This window comes from Geospiza fortis, unplaced genomic scaffold, assembly GCF_000277835.1.
Source record: "Geospiza fortis unplaced genomic scaffold, GeoFor_1.0 scaffold162, whole genome shotgun sequence".
Classification (NCBI taxonomy): Eukaryota; Metazoa; Chordata; class Aves; order Passeriformes; family Thraupidae; genus Geospiza; species Geospiza fortis.
In genome coordinates this window covers 2,167,089-2,181,896 of record NW_005054316.1, presented here as the reverse complement: position 1 = coordinate 2,181,896, position 14,808 = coordinate 2,167,089, and the positions used below count along the sequence as shown (strand labels likewise).

General features: G+C 37.7%; 1 protein-coding gene across 1 annotated transcript in view; it reads left to right on the top strand.

The window, feature by feature from the left end:
- Positions 1-14,808, top strand: part of UTRN (utrophin) — a 341,542-nt gene that overhangs the window by 229,851 nt on the left and 96,883 nt on the right.

The window sequence follows — 14,808 nt, the reverse complement described above, 5'->3', positions numbered from 1 at the left end:
CTATTTGCATGATAAATATGTTCCCCTCTGCCAGCTACACTGGTGTCTTTTCTGCTGTAGATTGGTGAGGGCAAAATTTAAGTTTGGAAAAACTTACTAATACAGAAATACTTGGAATACTGTGGGGAAGTACAGAAAATGTTGTCTGTCATGAGCAGCACTTTTGCATCTTCACTCCAGAATAGAAGTGCTTAAGGAAATCTGCATACATTTCTTCTTAATTTAGTCTTTTAAAGTAAATTTATTAGCATAAACTCAGGGACTTTATTTCTTGAGAGTTCATCTCTTCCTAATCCACTTAAAACATCAGGCTCTGTTTGTAGGCACATCTGCTGTGATTCTTTTTATAATGATCAAACGGTGGATTTACTAGTGCCAAAGAGCAATAAAAGGCTGAAACAGAGCCAAATATGATTTTGAAGGAGGTCAGTGGAAGGTGGTGGACCTCTGCAGGCTGTTTTCTAAACGCTTGTGTCTTGTGGAGATTAACGTATGTGCATGATAGTAGCAAAATAGTACTAGTAAGTGCCTCTCATCTGAAGAACAAATTGATTAATAAAACTGGGACTTTATTCTGAAGTGGAAAAGTTTAGTAGTAATGGTGCTGGATGGCTCATTTGGACCACTAGTGAACTGCAGCAGTATGAAGGAGAGAGCACCTCTGTGTTTTTAAATTCTTGCCCTTATGCTTAAAAAGTAACTGATTTTTTTTGTTATGTGTCAAGGTTAAGACTCTAGTGAGTGCATTCAGGATCTTTTGGAGATTATTCTTTCATTTTTCAAAAAGGCAATTTTCTTGCAATGTCACAGTGAGTATTGGATATAGTTGCCTGAGTCAAGTATTTAATATAAGCTGTATTAATGGTCTGCAACAGCATGAAGTTAAAGCCATCCTGAGTATCACTTTATTTTTTATATACCTATGCCAGCAAAAGCACTGTATACACTTGCAGATATTTCTTAGATGATGTTTGGATGACTATTTCCAAACAGTTATTTTGTTTGGGGGAATCAGGAGATTCCCATATATCTTGTAATGATACTGTGCTATACCAAATACCAATTATTAGCAGACAGCATTTCACATTCTGTTGAAGCATTGCTTATTAGCTACTGCCAGGGGAGGGGAGCTGAGCCACAGCTGTCTATTGGTTTGATTCTCATGGCAATGCTTCACTGCTGTTTCTTAGCAGGAGCCGTTTATTCCTTGATGAAGCTGCAGTTTGCTAAGAAGCTTGATGAAGTTGAAAAGTTGTGGTTTTTTTCCAGATAGAAAGTGAAAAATAACGGGGGGAAAAAACCCCAACCAAAAGCCAACAAAATAAAACCCCAAATCATCTAGAAGTCCTTCTGCTTCCTCAGCAAGGTTAAGTGATTGGTTGATGTGGTTAGGATGCTGGATGAAGTGTCCTTGGCTGAGGAGCACAAGTTTTATTCCTGTAATTTTTTTTTTCTTTTCAAAAGATTATGCCAAAACAGCTCCTTCAGTGGGTTTTTTGTAAACTTTATGTAATTCCATGTTGTCAGTTACTCTGTGCCTTGTAGTGTGGGTATTGCTGGCTGGTGTCATTTGCTTTGCCCTTAAGGCATCCCATTTGGAGTTTCCTGTTAACCTGGGAGTTTTCAGAGTTTCAGGTTTGAGGTGTAACTGTGTCAGATGAATATTGCAGAGATATGACTTGATTTCTCTAGCTCCGAAGGATACTCCCTTGATTCCACTTCTCATCACCAGCTGTCCTGGTACTTTTTAAAATGTTTCTTTGCCCACGCTTCTTCAGGCATTAAACCTCCTGAACATTTCATTTTTAAGATTTACTTTTGATCAAAGGGGTTTTTTATGATCCCTTGTTGAGTTTTTGCAACACCACATCAGCTCACCTTGAAAAGGTTCTCCCAGGTCTGTTTGTGTGCCTCTGCTCTCCTCTTTCCTTTAGTTTCATACGTGAGTGTAGATTTGAAGTTGTCTTCATGCAAATTGAGCAGTTCAATGCCTCACTTTGTCTCCACTACTCTGTGACCCATTTTCTCCGATTTTCAACTTGCTTGCCTGATCTTGTCCTTGCTGGCACTTCAAAATCTAAGTGGTAAAACAGTGGCTCAGCTCTGTAAGATGTGCCCTCATGATAGTCCCATCTCCTTCGCTTTATTTTTCTGAGTTCTGTTGTGTTAGCATTATTTTTGCCTCGAGTTACTCAGTAATTGTTGTTTTTATTAACCTACTTTTTTTCCCCCTCAGGTACAGGGGATGAATTCTTTGCTTCAACTTAATGGCACTAATTCTATAGACCTCTGTTAGTATCTCCCTCCCTCAGTGCCTGGCATCAGTGGTGCTAGATAAATAAGTACAGTATTATGTGACAGTTTGGGTTGGCTCACATTGTTTGGGTGCTACTGAGGTCTGTTTGGACAGGAGGAAATAAATGGTTTGCTGTTTGATTTTTAAACTTGTTTTTGTTTTAGATATCTCTCATTCTTCTGTGTTTTAAAAGCAAACATTACACAGAACACTGTTAGTAGGTTGAATTAGGGCTACAGATTTAGCCTATATTTCCCAGGTTAACAGAAATCTTTCAGGTTGTGGCAAATATTTATAATTTTTTTATTCTTTTTTGTGTTGTTCAGCCAAACTTCCATCAGCTGGAAGTTTATCACATACTAAGTGCTCAGTTTATCAATGAGCACATCCAGTCTGGGTGTTGAGTGTTGCTCTGTGTGTTGCAGGGGGCAGGGCAAGAGGAAACTTAAACAATGGTGCATGAATTTCCTATTTTGATTATTCTCAAAACTTCTTCATCTTTAGAAGAGGGGTTGTGGAGCAAGAAATCCTAAGAATACTGGAAAATTTGGGACACTGAGAAGAAGTTTAAAAGTACCCGAGATGAAAAGTTGTTCATATGGAGTGTACTTACAGTTGAGTCTATATTCACGCTCCAGAAGTGTGGGACACAGGGAACAGTTTATAGGGAAAAGAAACCGAAGGCACTTAACCTTTTCAGAGTTTATTGCCATTTCTTTCCCGAAAATTTTACTTTCTCACTGTTGCTAGTTCTTAGCAGCTCTTGTTTCCCTTTCCTTCTGTTCTTTACCAGTCTTCTGTATAAGTATTTATTTAGGATTTTAATGTGTGTGATGCAAATTTCGATCAGCTGCATAGACCAAGAACAAAACCCCACACCAACTCATCAAAACGGAAAAACCAGAATCACCATCCCAAGCCTGTTCCTCCCAACCTCTATCCCTCAAAAATTTACACCTACATGCATATTTTAGTATGCCAGAAAAGAAAATCTGCAAAAATACCATGAAAAATCAGCGGGCTGGTTTTGTGCATGTGGAAGTACCTAGAGTCACGTGTGTACAAGAGGAGGCAGCACAGATACTGACACCTTGTTCTTTGGAGATGCACTGAGACCTTTATGTATCTCACTTTTCCACTGGAAGAGTTTCTGACTGTAGCTTTTAAATACAAAGAGTCCCTAAAAGCTATAAATCAGTGTGGTTTAGATTCCAGAGAGAGAACCAGGATGTTTCAAATTAAGCAGAAGTGGGTACCCTCTTGCATAAATCCTGTTGGCATGTGTCTGCATAAATGAACAAATGTCTGGCTAATGCTAAATAATGCATGCATCTTGGATCAAAGAGATGCTTCACTTAGCTTCATTTGAGCTCAGAATGAATTGGCAAAGGACCTGTGAATGTTTGATTGATAATTTTATATCTATGGATAGGTCATTAATATTTTAGATACTCTTCAAACTTTTTGGGTTGCTGTCTCTGTATTTCATGTTTCAGACTTGTTTTGTTAAAGTAATCAAATAATGAAAGTTGTAGTATTTCAGTCTGTTTTACTCAGCTGTTTTCACTTAATCAAAGGTGTTAGCATAGCCAACTGGAAACTACTTTCTATGTGTTGTTATCCCTTCAGGGTGCCTGTAATTCTGTTATTCTCTTAAACAGTGGGAAAAGTCTGTGAAGAAAAAATCTATTTCTAGCCTTAAACTTTTCTTTGCTCTTTCAGTTTGCCTGTCTGACTTTGGGCAATGGGCTTCTTCTTAAATTAATTCCTACTTAATTATTCCAGATTTGTTTTTCTGGTATATTTTCTAAATTAAAATCTGCTTCCATGTTGGGAATTACTAAATCTAAGAATGAAAACAGAAGCATTGAAGTATTGGCGCTGCTTTAGGCTATACTGTTAATATACTTTTAAATATAGAAAAAGCTTTATTAATTGTTACTCATTTCATCACATAAGACACAAAGTACACAAAATCTCTGCTGCTTAGAGGTGGTCAGCTAAATTGGTTGGTCAGTTAATGGGTGGTTGCTAAAATATTATTTTGACTACAGTGTGAGCTATGAAAGGAGAATTAAGTGGTCCATGGTTGGAAGTGGAAAAGCAATCCTCTTGCTTAGAGGAAGAGCTGCAACTTGGTCTGATGGACAAGGATGTGATGGAAGCAGGAGCTTGAGCAAGATGTACCACGCTGCTCTGAAGTGGCTCTTTAAACTCAGGATGTGATTTCAAAAACTACATGCTCTAGCAAGAAGGGGAATAGCCTTCCCAATAGTCTATCAGCATTACTGAGGGGTATGAGAGCTCCTTAAGTAAACTTGTAGGGGATAAGAGTTTTTTAAGAACTCTTGAAATTTTGCATACTTGAGAGTCCTGAATGTTGATTATTGGTGGAAAAAATCCATTGTACTACACTGAAAATATGTACTGCTCAAAGACAGTACAACTCATTAATCTTTAACTGAGACTTTTCTTTGTGGTGTGTTTCAGAGGAAGAAGTGGAAATTGTGGGTGGGAATATTTTGTTACAGGAGAGGAAGAGTGTAGTTAATGCCTGAAGTTAAATGAGGATTCTCAAGTGGACAGACTTAAATCCCTTGCTCATTAAGGATTTACTTAAACTAATTTGTGCATTACATGGCTGATTCAGGTGTGTGTCACTGCTCTCCTGGGCTTTTTCTCCAGAAGAATGATGTGTAAACAAAAGCATGGGACAAAGAATGAAGTGTTAAATTAGGATGCCAGTGCAGTGTATTTTTAACTTTGACAAAAAATAGTTTCTCCTGGCTGTGTTTCATCTTGTTCCCAGAAGTGTGGTTGTCTTGCGATAAGTCAGGAAAGTTGCAACAGATCAGTACTTAAAATAATAAATAACCTGGATAATAAAAGAACAAATTATTCTGTCGCTAATGCAGAGTAAAACAGGTTATCTTACTGTGGAAAAAAACAATTCATAAACACTTTTCCAGTACAGTAAGTGAAATATTTCTGTGGAGTTGCCTTTTTCATAATATCATTTTGATGTATACAGCTCATGCTGCTCTTTCTTGAGGAACCATTGTCTCATTTGTTTTAATCAAAGACTCCCACATAAATTTTTAGGACCTCACTGGGTCTTTTTCAAACCACTGAATAAAGGAAGATTTGTGGATATCCTCAAATACCTAAGAGGTCATTCTGACATTGCTGTGGAGGAGAACGCTTGTGTCATAAATTAGGCTTACATTGCAGAAACAGCACAGCAATCAGCCTTTCTCTTTGTCCTTAAAAGGCTGCCTGTTTCTGTGGTATCTTTTTATTTCACCTCACAAAAGACTACTCTAGCTCCAGCACTGTTAGTAGTAGCCCACCTAATGACATCTTGTAACATCTTGATGCACTGGAACGTAGCAGACATCTGTTACACTCCTGTGTCTTGTGACTGGCTGTGGCCTGACCTTCAGGGGTGAGCCATGAGCACAGCCAGGGAAGGTGATGGAGCACAAGCACATTAGTGACTGATTTTTAATCTCCACCCATAAGACAGCCACTCAATTCTCTTAGCTACCTGTGTTGTTCATCTTGCTGACTCTACTGTATCCCTAGGGAACTAAAGTGACTGCTATTGCATGTGATACTTAAGATGAAGTTGCACCAATGCAATGTTTGATTCTGTAATACAACCATGGCTTTTTGTTTTGTAATTTCTGAGGATGCTCAATATTTTGTTGGCTATTTTTTGCTAAGCGGCATATTAAACAAATTATTTATTTCTGGGACCTGGCAATGAAATTCCAAAGACCTTTTTTCCTAAACTGTAACTGCTCAGAAAAATGCTCATGGATTTAAATTTGTGTATGTTTTTTCCTAAGATTAGTTGGTATTTCAATTGCATTTAAAAATGCTGGGTACCTCCTGAAACCTAGGGAAGATATGTCACCAGATGAGCTGCCTCACTGGATCCCAGAGATGGGATGGTATAAGGAAATGAGACAGGACATTTCTCTGAATGCAAATATTGTTTTTTGCTGAGGTCTGTTTTTCCAAAGGCAGAGAGCCAGGAAAAAACAGTGGCACAGTCACAGTGAATCTGTTTTTTCAACTGGAGAGTGCTGCTAGAGAGCCACAATAATACAGGGTCCACTGCCATATTTTTTTCAGATGCTTTCATAGCCTGTATTAGAGATGAGAACTGTTTGTCCTGCTCATAACTTTCTCATTTTGACACAAATTTGAGGTTCTTTCTGTATAGTCAATAAAACCAGCTCAGGTTTCCTTGATTTCTCTGTGGTCTGTTTTGATAAACTGGACCACTAAGAAGAAACTTACTCTATTTAACAAGGCTGTTCACTTGTCATTCAAGGTGTGGACTGGAGCTTGTAGGGATTAATGCAAATCTTAAGAACCTTTTTATATAACTGTCACTTTTTCATATGAATTTTGTGCAAACACTAGAGAGATTTATTTTCTTTGGTCTTGTGTTCTCAGTGGGCAGAGTCCCCTATGCATCACTGTTTTGAAGAAACTGAACAGATACATTAGTTTATGATGCACTTCTTAAATATGCAGTAAGAGAGGGACTGTTACCACTTTTAAATCCTCCTGAAACTTACTGCATTTGCAGACAGGGACTGATGAAGAATCTTTATTCTCTGTTAAGAGCATCCTAATCTAGATCCTGCTTCTTGCTGCTGGAGGCAGGCTCTTTAGGGAAGAAGAATATTTATTCCAGTTAACTCCTGAACTCAAGGATCCTCAATCCCTTGTTATTACAGTCAGTAATCCACCCTAGGAAGATCAGCAGTAAATTGGAAAAATTGTGTTTCCATGGCAGCCACCCACTCCTGTTCTCATGCAGATTCTAGAGACTGAAGGCTAGGTTTCAAAATAGGGGAGGGGATGGGATTCTGCTTTTCCTTACGCTTTTCTGTTAGTTTTTCCATTTTTGTTTTGTTGCATTTTTAGAATGCAAGGATAGGTATTGGTTTAACGGGCAAGGTAATGTCACAGGAGGTATTTTGTTCTGTTTTGTTTTCTTGCCAAGAACTCTTAACCATAGCTAATAGTTGTTCCTAGACAGTTACCACACATCTTCTGACCTGGGTTTCAATGAATTTCTGTCCTCCAGGGTGGTTAGTCTGTGGGGCTGGGAAATTCCTAGGAGTGTTACTAGAAGCAGTTTTCTTCTCTGAAGTTTTGGTCCTTCAGCTTGGATGCCAAAGGGTGCTAAACCTAAAATGATGCTTAAATATTTGAATCGTTCTTTTTAGGGAAGCTGCTGGAGGTTATGTTTTTGCTAACATGTTTGCAAAGTGAATTCAGTGCTGTGTTTCAGAAAGTCGTTACATTGGCTCTAGGGTTCCCACTCCAACACCTTGAGCTGCTAGAGGTCCTTACCACTTACAGACTCATCCAGAGTTAGTTGTTTTGGGAGAAATCAGATTTGGAACCTGAATGGAACCTTTTTGGAATCTCATCTTGTGAGGCCAGTAACATGATTCCTTTCCTCGTACCATTTAAAGTATTGTCTGTATACTGACGTTATATATTGTCAGTTGTCCACATCAGAAGACTTGGGGCACCCTGAGCTTCAGTATTAAGGTACAATTCCTCCATGTAGTGCTGTGCCTGGTAGGTCTGCAGTGTCTGCAGTCATTCCTTAGAGTTACTGGCATTACTTTGTTTTAGTCAGTAGATTACAGAATTTTATGAGTGTGGTGTAATTAAGATAGAAAATATTTGCTTGACAAAGTGGCTGTTGATTGTGTGGGTTGGGCTCCTTTTGGTTTATGTCTTGGCTTTGGGGTGGCTCTTTAGGCACCTCTTTCTGGAAGGAATGCTGTGTTGTCCTCACACTTTTACTACTGATGACTTATTTTACGTGCTTGGTTGGTCATCTTGTAATTTATTCCCCTGTAATGTGTGAGGACACTTTAAAAGCATCCTGTACAAAACCTAAGTTTTCTCAAGGGTCCTTTCTATCTTGTTGCTTAATGACAATGGAGCATTATGTCAGTGCTAGTAGTGAAGCTACTGTGTCCTAAAGTGGTTTCAAGCACTATATATTAACTGGATGTCAAACTTCGTAGCCTGCTCTGCTAAATAGACAATACAAATGCAGTAACTTCTGTGACATGAGCAGCCTTTTCTGGTTCTGCAGTGAATGAAGATCAGCATTAACTCTAGTTTTTGATGGCCTGAGATGCCATGCTATTACTGACACATGAGTGTGCTGTTAGGTGGCTGCTGTTGGTTATCCCTGTGATGCCTCAGGTTTTAGCTTTTATGCTTTTCAGATTCTAGACTGCTTTAGTGTGTAGTTCTGAGCTTCATATTAAGGGATGGTAAGCTCTCTTCACAGAGTAGCTAGACGAAACAATTTTTTCTGTAGCTGGGGACCAAGGACAACTGATCCAAATCTCAGGCCTAAGAGAAGAGCATAAACAATGTGGACTGAAGAGAGAAAAACAAGACGGATGTGACTTCATCAGCTAAAGCTATAACTGGACAATTAACTCCAATATGCTAATAGACCAGAACTTATAAAAGTGAGAACCCTCATGACTGATCATCCATTTTGTGACCATTTTGGGTTCATCTTGGTTGTAGCCCTGGCTGGGCTCTCATACTGCCCAAGGAGTATCCATTGAGGCCTTCTAATAAATACCTACTTTATTCTTTAAGTCTGTGTAGCCCCTGTTCTAGGTCAGCCTTCGCAAGGCATCACCTGTATCCTGTTTCTCTGTAGGACAGATTTTGAGGGGGTGTGGGAAGCTGAGTAGTTCTGAATTTCTAGCCACTGGGGGCTGTTCCTTAAATGAACAGGCATAGCCTGTCGTGAGAAAGAACATTTCAAAGATGTTCTCAAAGAACTTAATAGTTGCTGCTAATGGTAATTCATGTATTTTATGATAAGATTTTAATTTTTTAGACCTTTCTTGCTAAATTAATGTGTAAATCTTGAGAAAAAAATCTCTATGCCAATGTTTGATGGTTTAACACAATATGCCAATGATATTTCCTAGTCAGTTTTATAATATTGTTGTCAGCAATTTTGTGTTTGCAAACAATATTTAGAAGCTTAAGAGAGAGTAAACCAAAACCATAAATCATTAAAATGTTCTGATACATTTATTTTCCCTTTTGTTTTAAGTCAGACTGAATTGTATGCATTCTGTCTATGTTACTAAGGAATTTTTAGTCTAAAAGTCATAATATAGGCAATAGAATAGATTTTTTTAGAAAACTGCAGACTTCCTCTCCCTTGAAACAGGTGGTATGCAACTTACATGCTTGAAGAATATTTAAAATATAAAGTAAAATACTGTGATTAATGAAAGGGCTATGCTGATCATTTTATAAACAGTGATTTAAAAATGCATACTTTATAACTGTGTGATTTACTTGGGTCTAAATTAAAATTTTCAGTACCAACAGAGGCTTGGATGATTGAATCCAATCATTACTTTTATTAGTATATTTTTCATCAAGTCAGTGTAACAGGTCAGCAAGAATTTAATATTAGCAGTAATAGAAGAGAGAATAGTAAATGAGATAGTTTTAAAGAAATTACTGGAACAAATACATAATTTTTCTGTTATATATTACTGCATGTCATCTAAAATTTCTTTTCACCTTGTTCTAGCTTTTATACAGTCTGTACTTATTTACCTTGGAATCAATCTGATATTAAGTATTTCTTGTTTCTTTCTATTTTTAAAATAACAGTTATTTGTGCACTTTCTCTTTTTTGGTTCCATCTTCTTTTTGAGTGATGGATCTGCCTCAGAAGAGAGAGGCTAGAATTTTATGTAAGCATTCACTACCTTGAAGGGATAAGGTTCAAGCCAGGGAAAAAACCCTCCAACAGAACAAAATGCTGACAGGTTAACGTTTTGATGCCCTGAAAGGAGAGGGAAGACTAATTGTGAAAATATTTTTATCATCAAATAAATGCAAGGGAGGGGGGAGGGTGTAATTTTTAGGTAAATTTCAATGGTATCTGTTAATTTTATCCTGTGCATGTGATTTTTCAATCTCAAGTGTTGTAGCAGAGAGATACTGAGCAGTACCCGATGCTGACATCAGCACTGTGGTCAGTGCCTGCCATCACATCCTGGGCAGGGAGGCTTTCAGGAGCCTCAGTCCTTGACATAGAAACAAATCCCCAGGCTTTGACTCAAATACAGACTGCTACAAAGCAGTCACGCTTGGTTGAAATTGCTCCTTTTCAGTAGGTCAGCCTCATTTGGGATGATTTTCTGATGATCTTGTATTCTTCTGTATGATTGTGCAGATAATGCCTTCTGACACTTCTGGCTGCTACAAGATTCTTAGTCCAGTGAGCATGGGTGCTTGGCTGCAGTTTCTCAAACCCTTTTTTCACCTGTGTATTCCTACTTATGCTTTGCATGCTGCTGGTGCAGCAGCACTAGAAGAGAAGGAAGAAGTTATTATCTTAATGCTAGATCCATGAAGGAGTGGCTAGTGGTAAGCACAGCACAGTATATAAAACAAACAAATAAACAAAACCCCATGGGTGTTGTAAAAACAAAGGTACTTTTATTGCTAGAGAGAAAACTAAACAGACACAGGTCAGATGTGAATCACATTATTAATGCTATTCTGGAAAACAGCTTGGGTACCAAGATGATATGTATGGCCTAAAAAAATCTCAACATACTGCAAGTAAACATGCTTACTGCATTGTGTTTATACTTGCAGAAAAATGTGAAGAGATTTCTAACAAAGCAATGACTTTAAGTTAAAAGCACTGAAGCTAGTGCACCCTATTGCTAAATACAGTATAAATTAACTAAATACAAGAAATAAGTGAAATTCCTTTACTTTTTAAAAAAATCTATATTTATGGTGTACTCTTTTCACTAAGGTTTCTGGGCAAAGAAAGCAGTATATAGATGTCTCGCTGCATTAGCCTGTTTTCACCTTTATTTAAATGGCTTTAAGTTGGCAGTTTAAATTTCTGGGAAATTGTTGCAAATGTGTTGAAGTATTCTTCAACATTCAGTCACTAAAACCAATTCTGGTTTTTGGTTTTGAGACATCCCCTGTGTTCTCAGTGTTATTGTTTATACCTTCAGTGTTTTACTTATTGCTTTTACATTTCTCCATGTCTTTACTAGGTAACTTTGCCATGTCATAGAGTTTTTTTCTAAGTATTGAGGACTAAAAATAACAATTGGATTATGTGGTTGGGGTTTTTGGTTTTGGTTTTTTGGGGTTTTTTTGGGTTTTTTTTTTGTTTTTTTTTTTTTTTTCTTAATGAGAAGTTGTTTGTGGTTTCAAATTCTGTTTCTAAAGAAAAAGAAATCCTGTTTAATACATGCTGGTTCTACTATATGTAAAATATTACAATTCTTTGCCTGAAGAGCTACAAATAAAAAAGCTTGTCATACGGAGAAACAAAGCAGAGAAAGGAAATGAAGTGAGAGAATATGAGTAATAAGTCTGTCTTCTGATCTCTCTGATGTATCCACCCTATATTGGAAAGTATTTGTGGAGCTGAATTAAACAGCCCTGCTTCACACTTCTTTAAATCCTGGTATCTTTCTCTAATTGACCCCTAATCACTGTCAGTTATATTAAACGACTTTTTTCTCATGGGCAGAAAGCTGCTTTGTAGTCATCCCAAAAAATGGCTTATGACAACTTTTGCAATAAGTTTCAGTAGGACCTTTTTTCTTTTTTTCCAGGTTAACAGTCATTCTTATAGAATTATTTTTAATCAAGGAATATGGTTTATGTGAACAGATATGAAAAGAACTTACCATGGGTAAAAATAAGGCAAAGTTTTGTCTTTATTGTCCCTGGATATTTTGCAGAACTTTGCCTGGATTATTTTAATTTCAATCTTTTTCTACTGAATAAAATCCCAAATAGATTGTTAAAATCAAATAGCAAATTCAGTTGGAAAGAAGGAGGGCACAACCCTGTAACTGGGTGATGGAGCACTATTTGAAAACACTGACAATTTTCAAGTGGGTTTGCTCAGTGTTTTGTATTAATATGCATATACTGAATGCACAGCAGTATTTTAATTCTAATTTCTCATTGGTGGAATTGTCTGAAATCAGCCTTTTTTTTTTTTTGCTTATCCTCTTAGTTGAATTTTCAGCTGGATTTCCTGTTGCTTTTGAGATTTTGTTAAATCATCTATTTGAAAATCAAGGTTGTTGTGTTGGGCAAGTTCAGTTTGCAGAGGCATAAATGGAACTAATAAAGCATCACACACTATTACATGTTGGGACAAGTGTAGATGTCTCCTGTTTGACAAGGGGCTTAAACTCCCAGCAGAAATCTATTTAATCTGTTATTTATGTTCTGTGTGGCTCATGATGAGGGAAAATTCTCTGCTACTTGAAACAAACTCACCACACCCCCCCCCCACCCCAAAAAAAATCCCACCCCACCACAACTATGTTGTGATACCTGCTGCATTGCTGTTGTGCCATGGAATATATAAAACATTATACTTGGCTTGCCTTTTTGCCTTTTTTTTTCTTCTTAAATGCCACTGGCTTTTACAGATGTGGCATAGGTGCCAGGTTCTGTGTTTTCATGTTTCTCTAATTTCTGATGGCAACTGAAATGAGCTGAAGGAGGTGACTTAAGCAGAAGGGAAAGTCATGTTCCCCTTAGGGTATTCCTTCCTCATGACTCTCTCATAAATAGCTGGAAAATTGTCTGAAGCAGAGTATTTCCTCTTTCGAACACTACTTATTTTTTCAGTAATGGTTTTACAGTAATCTTTCTGTACTGAGCAGATGTTGGATGTACTAGCACACAATCCAGAGACAGGAAATTTTGGAGAAGTGAGCCAAAGCAGAGATCCAGCATAATCTGGCATTTCACAGTAACAAACTGTGTGGTAACAGCTTTACAAAGTTGCTGTCATTTTAGATAGTTTTGAAAACGGGAAGCCATAGTGGAAGAGTTGAGAGCAAAAAGCTATGAGGGAGATTGAAGTAGACTGTGGTGAGGAAGACAGTTTGACTGTTCGGTGATTATTCAGTTGTCTGTCTGGACCATTTCCTTCCAAAGAGAAACCAAAGTGACTGTTTCTAAGAAAGAGGAGTAATTAACGTTGACAGGGTTTCTGCTTCTGAAAGGATTTCCAGTAGCAGTCCTCTCTCATGTATGCATGCATGCACACAGAATAGGAACCCTAGAGTTAGCCTCAAATTGCTACTGGTCCCTAGCATTTTTTTCTGCTTCGAAATTCAGCTGGGCTCTGTTGCCTGTGCTTCCTCTTCCCCTAAAAGGAATATTCCTCCCCTTACACAGCCTTCATACAAGAGAGGCTCCCTTGAGACTTTTTGCAGTGATCTGATTGTTTATAATTTATAGGTGATGCTGTATAGCACTATTTTTCTTGGTGATCACGATTCATTGTCAGGGATGCTGATGTAGAGGAAACCTCTCAGGAGATGTGGGCTTGCTCACAAAGTGCATCCTATCTTTATATATTGAATGAATATTCACAGTGCTGCATATCACAAAGTTTCACTTAAGTGCATTGAGTTTGAACTATAATTAGTAAAAGTCTTTCTCAAGACCTCTGTATTAATACGGTAGGTACCATTTAACTGTGAGGTAGCTTATGATGCCAAACGTATTTGACTTGTCCCATTGGTGGTTTTTTTTTTAAGAAATGAAGAGGAATCTTAATCACACAAAATAAACAAAAGGTGATCTGAGTTTAACTACTCTTAACAACAATGCAGGATCCAACTTGTAATGTTGTCATCAGTTCAGTTTGAAGCAAGTAACTAATGGTATTTCATCAGTGCTCAGCAATCACACAGCCTGAGCAAACCCAAGCCAGTTTGTTGCAAGCAAGGAAACAAAGAAAGAGGAATGTGTCTCTTATGTTGAAGAGATAGATGCTTACTGCTAAGGGTACAGGAAAATAGGCAGTGCTAACAGGATATTTGAGGGCTCTTGCTCAATTAAGTAATAAACCATTTAATATGCAGCAGATGTTTTGTGTGTCTTGTGTCAGGCTGGAGGCGGTACATGTTTTGGATGCATAAACAGAATAATGCTTTTTTTGTGTGTGTTCTTTATCCCTCCCCCTTTTTCTGTGAGTATTTTCTGACATAAAAAGCAGAAGTTGCTACCCATAAAGAAAAGATGGAGTTTGATGCTGACAGTGTTTCCACCACAAACTCATTTGTTGGGTTTTATGCATCTGAGTGTTAACTGTTATCCAAAGCTACCCAGTTATACACTGTGCAGTGCACAGTTACACAGTTTGAAGCTAATTAGAGTTAGCATTGAGGACACAAATTTCCTTTGCTTCTTCAAAGGAAGTAAAACTTTGAAGAGTGTGGAAGAAATGTAACTTCTGTTCTGCAGACAGCTTTACAAAACAGTTTCATCTGAAAAGGAAGGATCCTTTTTTTGATGGTATATTGCCTTCTCTTTAAGGTTGCTTTTTAGAGGATATAATATTTTTAAATGTCTATTTCAAAGACTCAGTGCAATGCTTTACTTGGCATTGTACAGTGATC